General features: G+C 40.5%; 1 protein-coding gene across 5 annotated transcripts in view; it reads left to right on the forward strand.

Moving 5' to 3' along the window:
- Positions 1-17,789, forward strand: part of LOC134226575 (5-hydroxytryptamine receptor 1-like) — a 326,641-nt gene that overhangs the window by 55,080 nt on the left and 253,772 nt on the right. For 4 of the 5 annotated variants that reach the window (XM_062707454.1, XM_062707445.1, XM_062707435.1 and 1 more), the window contains one exon: positions 2,912-3,483. The exons of the other annotated variant lie outside the window; for it this stretch is intronic. The gene's annotated coding sequence lies outside the window, so the exon portion shown is untranslated. The remainder of the gene's footprint in view (positions 1-2,911; positions 3,484-17,789) is intronic. 5 annotated transcript variants of the gene reach the window in all.

The raw sequence follows: 17,789 nt of genomic DNA on the forward strand, positions 1-17,789 counted from the left end.
CTATTTATGTTGCTCTGAAAAGATGATTTTATGGAATGTTTACATTGTTTAATATTTATTAGGGTTTTCATCAGTTAATGCCAGCAAGATGTTGTAAATTCCGAAAGATAGGTAGATTTCTCCGTTAGTTAATTTTTTTAGTTTTTTTATTCATTCAGGAGACAGTTTGATCAAATGAATAACCTTGGTAGGAGGAAAGCGTTTCCTGAAAATCAAGGCATGTCACGTCAATTACGTCATATCGTCAATAGAATGAAGCAAATTTTAATTTTCAGATTTGACCTATTCGCCATTATTCTTTTTGTTTTTTTTTTCAAAATAAGTCATATTTTAAGCTCCATTGATCACATATTTATGAATCATTTATTCACAGACAAACCGACATATCACATTGAACATTTACTCATCCAAGTCATCGTCGTTCAAACACTAACGACATCTGTTGATTTCAGTTAGTTTGGCAAATCACGAACCAGATGACGATAGTGAGCAAACGACAAACTCGAGCAAATCCGATGCGTGCGCACCAAGTGATCGTTTGGCCAACTAATGATTACTTGAATTGACCAGTAAATCAGTGAGCGATGGAAATTTGACAAGTGTTATGTCTGTTAGTTTGTGATTTATTTCTTTTCAAAACATCCATTAAGTCTTTCTGAAAATTCTGAACATTTTGAAAAAACTATTGTAACAAAAAAAAACATGAAAAAATAATTTACAAAAATAATATGAAAATTGATAAAACAACTGAACGAAATTGAGTTTAACGCAGTCTCGAACCTCGGGAATATTTTTTGTTGGATTTAAGTTCTCGTGTATTTCAATGCTAGTTTACAGATCACGAAGCTTGTATGTGGATTTCGGTCCCAAGTGTTTTTAAAGTGGCGGGTTTTACGGGAACTCATCTTAAAAATTGAAAGTCCTAGCCCTATTGAATGTACATGGGGACAAAAAAATCCGGGAGAATATTTCTCCGAGCTGTACTGCCGTCATACGTATATTTGTCCCATGTTTGCTGGGATTCCCTATATACATGGGACAGTTATGCGTATAACGGCAGTGTAAGCCAGCCTTAAAACAACCTTAAAACCTTAAAGCCTAAAAACAATTACAACCTCGGGAACATGTCCACGGATTTTGTTCCCGTGTTATTGTAAAAAGGCGGGACTGACGGGATTCAATAAGACGAGAAATCAATAATCCTACCCTATTGCGTTTTCTGCATTTACCTTCTCACGTTTCTGCCTTTCTCGTACAACTAAGTTGTACCGAAAGGCTATCATTTCACTCCGAAAACGATCTTTTTATAGACGCCTCTGAGACCCATAGTATTATATACCAATCGACTCAGCTCTATTAGCTGAGCACATGTCTGTCTGTCCGTGTGTATGTATGTGTGTATGTGTGTGTGTATGTGTGTGCACAAAAGCTATTAAAAACATTAGACAACTTTTCGTATAGTAATCCTTTACTGATTTTCTCGCAACAAGTTTCATTCGACAGGAGACAAAGCCTTGTTGATCACTATTGAATTTTATAACGATCTGTCATTGCGTTTAAAAGTCATAAAGAAAATGGTACATCGGACCATATAAACCCCATGTAAGGTTGGTGTCTTAACTAAATGCGAGAAAGGCACCACCAACGCTAGGTGGATTAATCTGTTTTTTTTTGTAAAACTACGTTGGAAATTAAACCACCCATTGTCAAAAGATTGTTTGACGTATCCCGTTTTACAAGTGCATTTGTCCCGTTTTTTCTTCGAAATGATCTGGTCATCCTATAACATGATCCTTGTTATATGCAACCAAGAATTAGTTCCGACATATGCTCAATCTCATCCAAGAATATCCTGAAGTAGAGCTTTTAGATCTACACGCGTAACCAAAGATCTATACGCCTTTTTTTAATATGGTAAATGCTCTTTGTGGCTCATAGAATAGATTGTGTTCAAAGCAAGTTTTTGGTCATCCAATAAATTCCCGAAGTAAGGCCTTTATATCTTTAAATATCTTTAAATCAAAATTCGAATCAAATTGCCTAGACCGGCTCCGGGAATCGAACCCAGCCACCCTCAGCATGGTATTGCTTTACACCAGCGCATCTTACGGCTAGGATAAGGAGCGCTGATTGCTTGGGCTACTTTGGTTCAATCCGTTACAAAAGTGGACTCATCCGGAGGACTCACGGAATGACCATTTCCAAAATTGAGTCAAAACAGACCATGTTACCCTTCAAACATCATGATTTTACAAAAAAAAATCATGTTCTAATGTTTCCTGGGCCACTTGGGTTCAACCCGGTCATATCGGCCACAAACCAGGTCTTCGAATTCGGACTGCAGTGAGGGAAAGGTTAACAGGTCACAGATGCAACAGCTGGCATCTGTGGAGGTTTGGACATGCGGTTTCCTTCGTTGTCCGAGATGTCCAGATGTTACAGAAACGGCATAGCCCATTCTGTTCACATTTTCATGGCTCGAAGTAGAGAACACTACCGCACATCATTGTCGCAAGAGTGACGACCAGGATAATCAACATTCTACAACTAGGTTGGAGCACGGAGCAGCAGCAGGCCACCATTGAGAAAGGCTTTCAATGAGTGTCGGACTGCATCGCGGGGAAGACAGAAATTGATAATAAACACCGAGCTTGGTGCAACAGCAAAAGACGATGGAAGAGTTCAGTTCTTAGGGTAAAAAATCCGAAGGGTAGATCTTTTTAAGAGCACCAGGAGTTTTTTTTTGCATAATCAACTCTTGATTTGCAATTACATCACTGTTAGCGTTTTCGTAACTTCTGTCTTCTATTAAAAATAAACAACAAAAAACTGTCTTTTGTTTAGGATAAATTTTGCTCAGTCTGTACTGCTTCAAACTAAAAACAATTTCATTTATCTTTTTCATATACAGGAATTCAGCGATTGAAGAAATATTGGCAGTTTCCTTTCCCGACCCAGTCTAATATTTAACCAGTGGCAGCAATTGAAATATGTAACAGCGAAGATTCATACCAGTTTGGAAATTCGCAATTGCGCTATAACTACGAAGACCAACAGCCAGAAGCAAAGAAGAGCTAACAAGCGCAAAAAGCAGCTTGGGCAGTGTGAAAAATATTTCAATACGAAATTGATAGGAAGAGGGGGGTTTCCCCAAACAGAAGATGTGGAAGAAGTCACCGGCGAAAGAAGTGTGAGAAATTTTGTTATTTTTTGTGTGCTTAGAAGTGTAGTGACGAAGACCAAAAGTGGCGCTCGTCGACAGTCAACAGATTTAGCGGTGTCCGACTGCAGTGGAAAAGCGAAAGCAAACAAACGGCAAATTGGATTGAAAAGCGGTGGCGAAAACGGTTGGAAAAACTGCGCTGCACCAGCAGACGACTCTAGGAGGGATCGGTCGGCCGACCAGCGGCGGCGCTGACTGCGAACAGTGTGGTAGCCAAGATCAGGGTCGCGGTGAGGCTGTGAATGGACAACGACGGAAAGGTGAGTTGTTTATGTTTATTTGGTTCGCTGCTTCATGGGATTGGTTCTGAAGCAGAACCCAATCACTGGCTGGTAGTTCCTCTCCTCGCCGTTCGCTGAATCCGGCCGCGAGTGAAATAGATGACGGTTAAACGACACAGGTGGCCGGAAAACAGCTCGGGCTGAGATCGACCGAGACTTATTACGCCCACATATGAAAAAGGGAGATTGGCGTGTCTTTCGGGGGTTTTGTCTTCGCAATGGATTGGAATGGAATTTATGAGGTAGTTGCTGTCCCATTAATCAGTTTTTCAGATGCTTGAGTACGGGAACGATTTTAAAGAGTGGTGAGGTAAATATAGACCTTAAGTGGCTTATGGTCTATGTCATGCTGGTTAGACAGAATTGAAGTGAGTCTGGTTAATATTTTTACATAAGTGTTGTTACCATATCGAGGTATTTTTAACCAAAGGCCAATCGGTCAAACAGCGATGTCAAGCCTGATCAAGTAAGCTTCTGACCAAATCACAAAGTATTCAAAATTGTATGACTTAATCAGTAATTAATTCAACTGATATCACTTCCTCTGCTTGTTTTCAATGATGCTGGGTCATTAGGCCGAAGGTCATTAGGCCGAAGGCCATTAGGCCGAATGGTCATTAGGCCGAACGGCCATTAGGCCGAATGGCCATTAGGCCGAATGAGAACTGGGGAGTGAGAAGTGAGTAGTGCGCAATGAGGAGGAAGTAGAAAGGAAGAAGGAAAAAGGAGGAAGAAGTAAGAAGGAAGAAGGAAGAATGAAAAAGGAGGATGAAGTAAGAAGGAAAGAGGAAGAAGAAAGAAGGAACAAGAAAGAAGTAAGAAGAAAGAAAATAGAAGAAAGAAGGAAGAAGGGAGAAGAAAGAAGGAATTAGAAAGAAGGAAGAAATAATAAGGAAGAAGGAAGAAGGAAGAAGGAAAAAGGAAGAAGGAAGAAGAAAGAAGGAAAAAGGAAGAAGGAAGAAGGAAGAAGAAAGAAGGAAGAAGGAAATAGGAAGAAGGGAGAAGGAAGAAGGAAGAAGGAAGAAAGAAGAAGGAAAACGGAAGAAGGAAGAAGAAAGAAGGAAGAAGAAAGAAGGAAGAAGAAAGAAGGAAGAAAGAGAGAAGGAAGAAAGAAAAAGGAAGAAGGAAGGAGGAAGAAGGAAGAAGAAAGAAGGAAAAAGGAAGAAGGAAGAAGGAAGAAGGAAGAAGGAAGAAGGAAGAAGGAAGAAGGAAGAAGGAAGAAGGAAAATGAAAGAAGGAAGAAAGAATAAGGAAGAAGGAAGAAGGAAAACGGAAGAAGGAAGAAGGAAAATGAAAGAAGGAAGAAAGAATAAGGAAGAAGGAAGAAGGAAGAAGAAAGAAGGAAGAAAGAATATAGAAGAAGGAAGAAGGAAGAAGGAAAAAGGAAGAAGAAACAAGGAAGGAGGAAGCAGGAAGAAGGAAGAAGGAAGAAGGAGAAGGAAGAAAGAAGAAGGGAGAAGGATGAACAAAGAAGGAAGAAGAAAAAAGGAAGAAGGAAGAAGGGAGAAGGAAGAAGGAAGAAGGAAAAAGAAAGAAGAAAGATGATGGGAGGAGGAAGAAGGAAGAAGAAAGAAGGCATAAGGAAGAAGGCAGAAGTGAGAAGAAAGAAGGAAGAAGAAAGAAGGCAGAAGGAAGAAGGAAGAAGGAAGAAAGAAGGAAGAAAGAAGGAAGAAAGAAGGAAGAAAGAAGGAAGAAAGAAGGAAGAAAGAAGGAAGAAAGAAGGAAGAAAGAAGGAAGAAAGAAGGAAGAAAGAAGGAAGAAAGAAGGAAGAAAGAAGGAAGAAAGAAGGAAGAAAAAAGGAAGAAAAAAGGAAGAAAGAAGGAAAAAAAGGAAGATAAAAGGAAGAAAGAAGGAAGAAAGAAGGAAAAAAGAAGGAAGAAAGAAGGAAGGAAGAAGGAAGAAAACGGAAGGAAAAAGAAATAATAAAAAAGAAGGAGGAAGAAAGAAGGTAGAAGGAAGAGAGAAGAAGGAAGAAGAAAGAAGGCATAAGGAAGAAGGCCTTCGGCCTAATGGCCTGACACCGTTTTCAATGTATCCCCCACTAGGACATTTCCGCTTTCTAGCTTAATGTTCATTAGTCACTTCCATAGTCATTTGCGCTTTCCATTGGACGATAATATTTCCGTGAACAATATTCAATTCTTGTTCAAAAACTCAGTCAGCCTTTCAATGAATGTACGTACACTATTGCAGCTTTTTACGCTTTTTTCAAGCTGATAGTTTTCACTTGACTATTTTAACGCGGATTTTGGGATTTACGGTATGGACAGAATTAATAGCTCAAGATCGATGTTTGACGACGAATGCCGAAATAATGCCTTTGAATCCTCCCATTCAACCGGCGTCGGAGTGCCCAACAAATAAAACCAATCTCGCCTTCGAAAGACGCAGAAATGCATTACATTGCACTTGTGCTGTGCTGGAATAAGTACGCCTCCGTCGGACAACCTTCGAACAGTGCAAACATATTTACATTAGTCCATCATCGCAAGCAGGAAAGTGCACTTCCATAATTTAAATGATTCGGCTGAGTCGACGGGAGTGTTTGCCAGCAATAATGGAACAATTGAGACCTTAATCGGATTAGGGCACCCTTCGGGTTCGTGATGCACAACGAGTGCTCTGCGAAGAAATTTGCTTGCGGAAAATGCTAATGAGACGTGCGTTGCATGTGGTAAAAGTAAACAAACAAGTCCATTAGGGCCGTTTGCTTGAACTTACAGAGCTCCTCTGTCGCATATCGTTGCACTTCGACGTCGGGTTCGATTTGGCCGCGTGCCCGCGCATCAATCCCGAACAAGCAAGCGAAGACGGTAGGGATCGACAGTGACCAGAGATGGCCATCGATCACATTTCGAACGCCTCCACACCGTCATCGTAACTAAGTGATATTTTTGCACCAAGCCGGGCCGGGTTTGAATCTTTCAATAGATTGCAAATTGCCACGAACGACGTTTTTAGACGAATTGGCGAGAGGTATCTCAATAGGGGAATCTGCCGCCGCCTATTACACGACATTGTCGGTCGGGTGCTCGGTCGAAAGGGCATTCGAATAGTTTGATGGTAGATCTATACGTACTAGAATGCTAGTGGCGCTGTAGTCACTGAAATATTTTTATCTAAATATACACTCACAAGTTAAAATGGATTGTTCCGTGGTCGATGTAAAGGGTGTTCCGTCACGGTCCTCAAAACGGATTCACCACTGCAAATACCGTTACTAAAGTCAGACAAACGTGGCAAATTATTGATGTAGGTTACGCGAACAGCGGAAACATTAGCTATCTTATACTTTTGCATCAACTGGTTGGACTCACGTTGCAATCGGGCAGTAGCGCGACTGCCCGATGACGACGCTTTGCAAATACCGGTGGCAACGCCGATGACAGCGACTAAACACAAGTGCTCCACCTCCCCGAAGCGATGACCAGTTGGGGTCAGATTCATATCTTAATAAACACTTTCGAGCACCGGCTGTGAATTTGCGCACAAGTGCCAGTGGAGGATGTGCTGTGGTGGATGTTAACGTGCTCAACTCGATTGATTGTCGCCGCTCTTGAAAGGGAAACATTGAGCTTCTTTATTTAGCAAGGGTTGAAGGTATCGATCGGTATAAAGATCTTTTTCTATTGAAAATTGAAAGCCCACTACTTAGTACTTTTGTAATAAAAACTTGAAGACTCCTTAAGAGTTCTAAAAGAAACATCTCTTCGGATTACTTGTTGCGAATTTTGAAAAGTAGAGAGAATAACTTCAATAAGTTAAGATGGTTTTATAATTGTTGCTTTTCAGTGAGGGATTCTTCAAAATCTTAGTAGGAACACGACAGGTATTTCCGTCCATCGTCATAAGGGCTAAAACCAACAAAAGCATCGTCCATTTGCTAGAACTCCACTATAACAGAACATTTCTCCTGAGCTTACGATTTGGTACGGATAAGTTTGGCAAAACGTGTTTAATTTATGTCTGTTTTCGAGAATATGGCGAAAAGACGAAAATGTCTGCCTTAACCCTAGTTTCTCCAAATTTCGTAATTATCTCTCATATATGTTTAGAATTTGTTATTAAGAATAAGTTTGAACACGCGAACAGGAACGAAATTAGCAATCTTATGCAGTCAAACCTTCATGAGTCGATGTTCTTTGACTCGATATCGGCTAATGGAAGCTAATTGTTCCATACTTAAAAATGTGTCCTGGCCACGTCCTTGCGAAGACGGGGAAGAATGGTTAGTTGGCCACATATTTAAGAAAGATGCAGAGAACTCTATCAGCTCTCATAAGTGCCACGGGAGGTTTTGGAAGTGTTAATGTGGAAGGTTATAACAAGTAGGAATCGTTTTGGTAGAACGTGATACACCGAAAGAACTAAGATAGAAATATAAAGTAGGAGAGGAAAGAGCCTGGGACGAACTCGTCTTTTAAAGATTGCTTTTTAAAACTGTATACAAAATTTTAAAAATCTCCTGATTTGTCAGTATTGCCAATTTCTCCTATTTTGTCTCCTACTTTGTCAACTTTTATGTAACCTAAATCAGTTGCAATCAAGTTGCTGCAACCATTTTTGTCTGACTTATACTGCTCGGGATCAAAATATGTATCTGTCAAGGGAACAATCAAGTGGTGAAATTAATTGGAATTGTACAAACTCGTTTTATGACCAGTAAAGACATTCCACTAAAATCTCAAAATATTTGTCTTATACTTGAATATATGAATATTGAATGCGATGAGAAAATCATAAAAATTTTGGCGATCCATTAAGATGTTCTAAGCAGATTTTTGTAGTGTTCGAAACAGAACTTTTTAGTTGGCAAACCTTCAGTTATTTATCAAATCTGCTTTAAAATGAGAATACCTGAATATTTTATTTCCCTCTTATCATACAAGAATTAAGAAATGTTATTGATAAATTAGTACAACGTAATAACATTTTCACAAACTACACTACTATTCAATATAAATTGGCTATTCGCTTTGGCGATCCTTTCCTAACTAATCTAGGATTTTTTTTTGGTTGTTTGTGCAGTTTTTTGTTTTTTTTTTTTACTTCCCGCCAGTTACGTAGAGAATAATCCACTTCGAAAAAGAGTGGGGAACTGTTCAGACATTGTCTCCCCCCTGACATCTGAAGCATTTCTGAAACGAAAAAGGAAGAATCTCTCCGAACATGGGTGGCAACGACGATGAAGCTGTACATCTAGACACGGAATCGGAAGGAATTAATTTTGGCTGTTTTGCCATTTTTATATATTGGTCTAGATTTTTTACTTTTTACTTTCTACTACTCCCTTCTCACATGTCTCTTATTACTTCTCACTCCTCATTTGTCACTTGGAGCTTTTCACTTCAAGTTGCATATGTGAAGTGAGATTGGAGAAATGTCTAATTCCTTACTAGGTGAGCCAGGGTCTGAAATTCTCAAAATGTGGGGAAGGGCCGTTTGGCGGAAAAATCATTCGGCCGAAAGCCACTTGACCGAAGACCACTAGGCCGAAGGCCATTAGTCCGAAAATTGTTTGGCCGAATATACCATTTCGCCGAATATACCATTTGGCCGAATAGGTCATTTGACAGAATAGGTCATATGGCCGGGAAAGGGTCATTTGGCCGAAAGCTATTTGGCCGAATGACACTAGGCCGAAAGTTGTTTGGCCGAATGCCACTAGGCCGAAAGTTGTTTGGCCGAATATACCATTTGGCCGAACAGACTAGAGATTGGCATGACGGATCACTTTGATGCTCGGATCAGATCTGGGTCATTCATTCTAATGATCCGGATCTTTCAACCGGATCGGATCTTTAGAACAAACGCAAGAAAAAAATAGTGAAATGTTAGTCATTCAGGCTCACACCGTAATGCCAATGACTTAACCCTTTCTTGTTCACAAGCGTATGAGCATGAGCATGAACATTATGATCGCACAATTCGTAGTTGCTACTCCGTGATTGACTAGAACTTGCGAAAGAGAACGCAATAAATGGGGCTGGGACTAGCTACCCTTTCTCAATATACACGTTTCGGGAGCTCAAATTTCTAAAGTCAATAGCGGCGCCGGCCTCGTCCTTAGGGTCATATAGGCAGGGAAGGATTGTTAGTCCGACTCTTGTTGCTACTAGAGACCGAGTATAACTCTCCACGATTGTCTTGGGATAGTATATCGTTTTACTTACAAATGATAATTTATCTGGATTTACTTCGGTAAGTGATGCGATCTATGGGATGGAAAATAACACTAATGCGCTGTCTCGCCACGAGAAAAATGTTAAATCATGCACGCCCGGGGGCATATGAAAACGAAGGAGAAATGTTTTGGAAGACCTAATGGACGCGCAGTACTATGTACTTACACGCCCGATAGCTTCTGCAAACAATTGACGATCGCACTTGTTTCGACCGGAGCAAAGCGCAATACATGCGCATGAGCCACCGAGCACCAAATAGATATTTTTTTGTTTTCCCAACGACTGTAACACGCACCGCACTGCTGTGCGGCCTAGATCTGCCGAATGAGCTATCACGGGGTGTGCTGTCTAATCGGGCGTGCGACTCCGTTCGTTGTCCAACGAGGAAAGAGGCAAAGTCATGACCTGCTATTTACTAGTTAGTGTTGGCAACCAAACCGTTATACGATATTTGCATATCTGTCATCAATGCACTCTAAAAGTAGTTTGCCAAACTCCTAATATATCTCACCCTCACAACTGCAAATTCGCTTACTGGAGGAATACGACTGGACAACTTCAAACAAACAAACTTCACTTTCTGATTTATTTACTCACCCGCACAAAGCAGAACAAAATTACGGCGACCGCACAAAGCAAAATTAAATTTTGACGACCGTCCGATCCGCTTACTGGAGAAACACGACTGGACAAGAAACAAACTTTTACCTTCTTCCTTTCTTGTTCACAGGCGTATGAAGTACAAACAATGAATTTTTCAATTGATCATTTCCTTAGAAATGGTTAAATAATTTGCTGATCTGGTTAACCGGATCTTCAAAAAAATTATCCACGAATCATTCACTCACTTCAGAGATCCGAATCATTTTAACGTTTCCGGATCTGAACGCCCATCTCTAGAACAGACCATTGGCCGAATGGGTCATTTGGCTGAAAGGGTCGTTTGGTCAAAAGGGTCATTTGGTCGAAAGGGTCATTAGGCGGAAAGGGTCATTAGGTCAAAAGTGTCATTTGGCCGAGAGGATAATTTGGCCGAAAGAGTCATTAGGCCAAAAGTGTCATTTGGCCGAGAGGGTAATTTGGCCGAAAGAGTCATTTGGCCAAAAGGGTCATTTGGCCAAAGGGGTCATTTGGGCGAACAGCTTATTTAAAAAGTGCGAAATTAGGAATTACTAGCGTTACTCACATTTTACAGTGAGAAGTTAGAAATGTAAAAAGTGAGACGCCTTACTTCTCACTCCTCATTTCTCACTTCTCGCTGTACAAAGTGAGTAGTGAGACGTCTCACTTCCCACTTCGCACTTCTCACTTTTCACAGTGAGAAGTAAGAAATAAGGAAAGAGAAGTGAGACGTTTCACTTCTCACTCCTCATTTCTCACTTCTCGCTGTCAAAAGTGAGAAGCGCAAAGTGAGTAATGAACCGTAACACAAATGGTAACACCGTAACACAAATGGTTTGGGAAATGCTGCTAAGCGCTAACTTTATTTTACACAAAAAACGTCTATACCACGGTGGGGATTTTAAACATAAAGCTTTCTGGGTGGGTACAAGTTTATTCATCGATCGATCGATCTCTTTTTCAACTCCTGCTTGCCTAGGTCTTTCTGTCCTTCCCTTTCTCCCTTTCGCTCTGCGAAAGCTCTCTACTACCACTACGGCTACTACGACTATTGGTTTTGTGCGAACGAATTTCTACCTCTTCATTACACATGCTTTCCTGGTTGGCGGTATACTCTGTCGGCGACTGATACGCTTCGATGGCTCACGGAATTACTCCATTCACACAATGGCTTCAACTATCAAGCTACGGCCGGGCTGCTGTCAGATTACCCAACAACTGATTACGCAACCACATTCATAGACTAAAGTAACGAGACGACAATCTATTGTGCCGGTTCGTTCACATGCGCATGGACGACACAACGATTACAAAGCATGCTTTCTTGGTACTTACTCGTCACCACCTAGGATTTACGTGCGGTTTTAGGGGTGTGGGTGGACTCGCGGCGGCACCGAAGCTGCTTAAGCACCACTTCGGCCGAGAAACAACCACCGGGGGTGATTCGATGTTGGGATTTAGTCGCCCTCCACAAGATTCGCGGACTTCCGCGCAAACGCGGCACGTGCGTTTTGTCTTCCTCTCGAACAATAGAGATGGTGGTTGCTGTTGTTCGGTGGCGTGGATCCAATGGTGTCGGCCTGCCTGTCTAGGGTGCAGATCTAACGGGGGCAACCCTCTTCCGCACTATGTGGAAAAGGGTGGCCATTAATCGGAAAATTTACTATCTCCAATTTGTCTAATTTATATATCATATAAAAGTATATACCCTAGATAAGAGAATCGGAAAATATTGAAGCGCTGTGTTCATTCAGTCAAAAGATATGGTGACAAAAGCTAATAAAAATAAAAAATCATTACTAACTTTGATTTGTATGTTATGAAGTCATTTTTTCTCCAAATATAAGGTTTTATATACCATTTCAAAGCTTAAAACTTTAATTATCATAATTTTTTGCTAAAAAATGGTCCCGCAAATCTAATGTCTCCAAATGTCCCCTGATCTGTAAATAGGGGATTGAAATATAACTCTAGTACCACCTTCGAGTGAGTGATTTGCTTGCGCATATTTGCGCGTTTACGAGAACGCTGCAATCAAAGTTTTCTTGAAAATTGTGGTTTTTATTCTCTTTATCTCGTTATGATTAGAAAATGAACAACATTATTACTAGAAATATGATTGTTTGCTATTTTATGCATGCTGTATTAAAAAAAAACAAAAAAAAATACGGAAAAAAATTAAAAAAAAAAAATTTGTGGGTTACATGTTTTGAAGGGTTAACGATGGCCCTTAAAGGGTTAAAAAAGGTTCTTAAATATTCCTGCACATAAAATATGTTGCATAGAAACAGTTTTCATTGAAAAAATATTTTTGGCCACCCATTTGTATGAGAACTCCCCATAGTGTTCCGGCCACGCATGCCCCGGAAAACCTTCAAAGTCGTAAGGTGGGGTCAAGAGCGGTCTCGAGCTGGTATGGTGTGACGGCTGCCTCGAATCTAGGAAAAATTCACATACATTCGACTACGACCCCAGCCACATGGTCGAATCGCACTAGCTTACCGATCTAATCTTTCTCCGAAACACAAATTTGCCACAAACTACTCACTAGCCTTTAAGTTGAAACTAGCTGCTAAGAGAACATCAGGACACATCAATTAGCTAAACCTGATTGGAATTTCCACGGAATCAATACCTCACAAATCACACCACGACGCGGGACAAGTTATCGACCACTCTTGCCTCTTCTACAATCCGATTCGAAGTGGATGATCGAGGCTAGGAATTGTCCTCAGATACCGCTAATTTGCGACCTTCGGTTGCGTAATCGCAAAACTAGACGAAGTCCAGATTCGTGAGCGACAAAATTTCTAATTTGCGTAACCAAATCATTAAAAGCGTGATGACCTCTCTTTTTGGCATCTGTACAAATCCCCCGGTCAGCTCTCTCCCCAAGTTCGGAAGGAGTGAACCAAGCCGAATGGAAAAGGTCATTGCATCCTGAATGGATACCTCATCAGGTCGATGCCCGCTAATTGGCATCGCAAAATTGCGCTTGACCGGGATCTAGCGTTGTTTGGATTTCGGCGCTTGCAAATGAGTTGGGGACTCATTTACGCTGGCGTATGCCAGTTGCAACATCTGGAAGCACGTGGAGTATCAACTTTTGGAATAATTTAGAAAAACGAAAAGACTTGCAGACAATTTGAATGACGAACATTGAATCGAATTTCCAGAGAAAATTATAAATAAAAAGCGTACTTGTTACATCTTTCGGCCGAATGACCCTTTCGGCCAAATGACCCTTTCGTCTAAGTGACACTTTCGGTCTAATGACCCGTTCGACCAAATTACCCTTTAGTCTAAATGATCCTTTCGGCCAAATGACCCTTTCGGCCAAATGATCTTTTCAGCCTAATGACCAATTCGGCCAAACGACCCATTCGACCAAACGACCCTTTCGGCCAAACGACTCTTTCGGCCAAATGACCCTTTCGACCAAACGACCTTTTCGGCCAAACGACCTTTTCGGTCAAATGACCCTTTCGGCCAAACAACCCTTTCGGTCAAATAACTTTGGGTTTGGGATGGGTTTAGGCCTAATGGTCTGTTCGGCCTAGTGGCATTCGGCCAAATGGCTTTCGGCAGAATGGGTTTCGGCCAAATGGCCCTTCCCCCATATGGTCAAATTGGTCATTTAGCTAAATTGTTCTTTTGACATCTCACTTCTCAATCATCATTTCTCGCTTTTTACTGTGAAAAGTGACAATAGCAAAGTTAGTAGTGAGACGTCTCACGTCTCACTTCGCACTACTCATTTAACACAATGAGACGTCTCACTTCTTACTTTTTACTTATCATATCCCACTTCTCACTTATCACTGTGAAAAGTAAGTAGTGCGAAATGAGAAGTGAAACGTCTCAATATTCACTTCATACTTCTAACTTTGCACCTTGAGAAGTGAGAAATAAGAATTTATAAGTGAGACGTATTTTATATAACTTCGCACTAATCATTTGTCACTTCTCACTGAGAAATTATTAGTGAGAAGTGAGACGTCGCACTTCTTAATTTGCACTTACAATTGTTCACTTCTCACTTCTCCCTACGAAAAGTGAGAAGTGCGAAGTGAGTGGTGAAACTTCTCACTTTGCACTATTTACTTTTCACAGTGAGAAGTGAGAAATGAAAAGTGAGGCGTCTCACTTCTCACTTTTCACTAATCTTTTTGCATTTCTTACTTCACACTACTCACTTTCCACAGTGAGAAGTGAGACGTCTTACTTCTCTCTTCACACTTCTCAATTTTCACAGTAAGAAGTGAAACATTATTAGTGAGAAGTGAAAAATGAGACGTCTAACTTCTAACTAATAATTTCTCACTTCGCACTTCTCACTTTTCACAGTGAGACGACAGACAGACGTCTCACTCCTCACTTCGCACTACTTACTTTTTACAGTTTGATGATTAGTGAGAAGTAAGAAGTGAGACGTCCCACTTCTCACTTTGAATAGCCTATTCGGCCAAATGACCTGTTCGGGTCTGGGTTATTTGGCATAAAGTCAATTGGCGTAAAAACTATTTGGTATAACGGTCATTGGAAATAAGGGACATTAAATGGGATCTGGCTTTGGCATTATTTGGAACTGCAACAAAAAAGTGGGTTATTTTGCATAATTTGGAACTGTGAAAGGGAAAGGGTAATTTGATTTTTTTTAACAACAGTCAAATAAAGGTGTGCGCCGCCGCCACCACCGACATTTTTGCATAAGCAAAAAATCGTTTATTCTGGCAGCACTGCCGAACTACGTGGAACAATAATTTAACTGAGTGTTATTTCAAAATTATTTATCTTATAGGGCTCTGGAGCTGATGGAAGTTATTGAAGGAAGGAAGATGGATTTTGCCCTCTGACAACCATAAGTTGGCCGGTAGTGCTGGGAGAAACATTGATTTTTTGCAATATCATATGCAACCAATATTCGAAGTGTAATAACATTTTTTGTAGACCTTCTAGCTACGTACCTTTTTCGGCATAGTATTTTGGCATCTTTCAGAATATATGCTGCTGCCGCAGGCTGAAAATCTCATTCATAAAGACATTTAAAAAAACGATATGCTAGCGTATGGAGTTACGTGATAATCAGTGCCAATTCGTTCAAAAACAGTTTTTTTGTTGTTTTCTCGAAATTATGTAAAACGGATATATGCAGTTTCTAAAACAAATTAATGTTTTTTTATTCAAAAAACATCAAAAAAGTTAAAATAGATGCAATTTATATTATCTTCACTATCCTTACACGAGTAGCTAAGCTAAGTACTTGAAAAGGACAGAAGTGTGCCCTGAGCAAGCATCACGTTTGATTCAAGTGCTAATATCCGTGAAACTAGTTGACTTGTCGTAGTTCAGCGTATCCAGTAGCAAGCTCTGAAGTATGTAGTCTTATCGCTTCCGTATTCGTGAATCAGGTGGCAGGAATGATATTACCATTTGACCACAGAATTCCTCGGGTAATTATAAAATGGAACGTTTGATCAACTGAACTCTTTCGTAGCTGTGTAGTGGCCCATTTTTCCAAACCCCATACTAATGAGCACGATAATGAAGACACCGAATCAAACCAAAAGGTGGCAAGGAAGAGGCGCCGCGAATGGAGTGCAAAAAATGTCTAATTATAACAGCGAATCGGGTTGAATCGGATTCCGATTTCTGCCTGCCAGTCTGTTTCTGTTCGCTAGCAGACTGACTGTTGATGGCAATTAGGCAGTGCTTGTTAATGTTTACTCTTTTCCATGGAAGCGTGAACATGTGGCTGTGATTTGATCGAGTATATTGCAACAAAATGACATTCCTATCCTGCGACGGACGTTTCGTTGAAATATTTTTAGAAATAATCTGAAACTTCATCGAAGCACACTTTCACAAATTTATTCATTTTCTGAAATAAAAATATTGATGCATTCTATAACAGGTTTTCAACAACAGCAAATTCTGAAGAATTTTCAACATTGAGTAGCATTTTTTGGTTAATAAGTGTTGATAAATCATTTGCAGATGTATGTAGTTGCATAAAATTGGACAAGTAAGCCTCAGATAACATGGATTTCGGTAATTTGATTTACAATTTCCACAGATGACTGATCCAACGCCTTGCTTTTTTGGTAATGTGATAATTGAGTCAGTACCTGAATGAGACAAAATATCTGAAACAGTTCAAATTTTGTCGGACAAATTTGTCGGATTTAGAGCAGCGTGGTTCAAATGATGTCACAACTCTTTCTTTTTTTTTATTGTGTGCTTGAGTATGGCGATTAACGCTAAAAAATATCTACAAATGGTTCCCCATGCATAACGGGATTTACGGTCCTTTCAATTTTTTTATCACTTTTTCCAATTTGATCGTTGCATTTTAAGCCATCTCCAATGATAAAGCACTATCGCTGTGGGGAGACATTGAAAACAACTCCGAACCCTGATGAAGAGTGCCATTCGAGATATGCTGATTAATTTCGAAACCTGTCAAATTGTAAACTCCCAGCCGTAATCAACGCTTTTATCTTATCAACAAACGCCTCCACCGACTGGCGCAGTGTGCCGCGCATCAATCCCCGAAACAGTAATGCAATCGTAGATACCTCCAGCTATCTGCCTGCTATCTCACTGCCAGTCATTGTGCCCCGTATTTCAGCTTTGATTAGTTCAATTGCAATTGGCAAGAGTAAGCACTGGTTGCCTGCGGTAGAAACCACTTCCTCGCTCAAATTGATGCTCCGCTTGGATGTTTCGTAATTCGTAATTAGCTTGGCTGCGGTGAGGTGTACAACTAGAGGTCGTGACAACCGGTGCGCTCAATCAGTACCGTAGCCGCTGTCCCCCCTCAATGGTATCTGGAAAAATGTGCTCTTCTATGCAGTGCACGAGTAATCAGTTGTATCCGATCAATTGAGTGATCTACTTTTGGAGACGTTCAGCAAGAATCGTCAAGTTCACCTGAGAATAATTTATTTGCATGGCAGTGCCAATTTGTTCCCAGATTACAGAAGCAGTTCCATCACAAACCATGAAGTAATCAAGAATGCTATCAATACTAACCAAATGTAGCGCAATTATTGATAACATTGTAGGGTTGATAGTAGGAAAACGCGGTATCTGTGGGAATAGACTTAAGCCAATAAATTCTTTCAACATAAAATTTTCGCTAATAGCCGCTATCTCATACTTCAAACCATTTTTCAATAAGGTAGTCCCGTATTTATGGAACGTTTTCTCTGGAATAAATCTGCCTGAAATATTCAGAAAGCGCTTCCTAAGCATCTGCAAACAGATAGAATTTCGACCAGATCGCTTTGATGTTCATTCAAGCACGGGCAATCAAACATCGCGCTAATCTCCCGTTTTAAGTAAATGAACTCCGAAACATCATCATCTACCGTTCCGTCGAACGGCCAAACGCACCATTCATTTACGCAGCCAAGCTGCCGCCCGGTCGAATTGATTGTTTGTTTACACGCACAGCTCCGTTCGGACACACGGATC

Source organism: Armigeres subalbatus, chromosome 1, assembly GCF_024139115.2.
Source record: "Armigeres subalbatus isolate Guangzhou_Male chromosome 1, GZ_Asu_2, whole genome shotgun sequence".
Taxonomy (NCBI): domain Eukaryota; kingdom Metazoa; phylum Arthropoda; class Insecta; order Diptera; family Culicidae; genus Armigeres; species Armigeres subalbatus.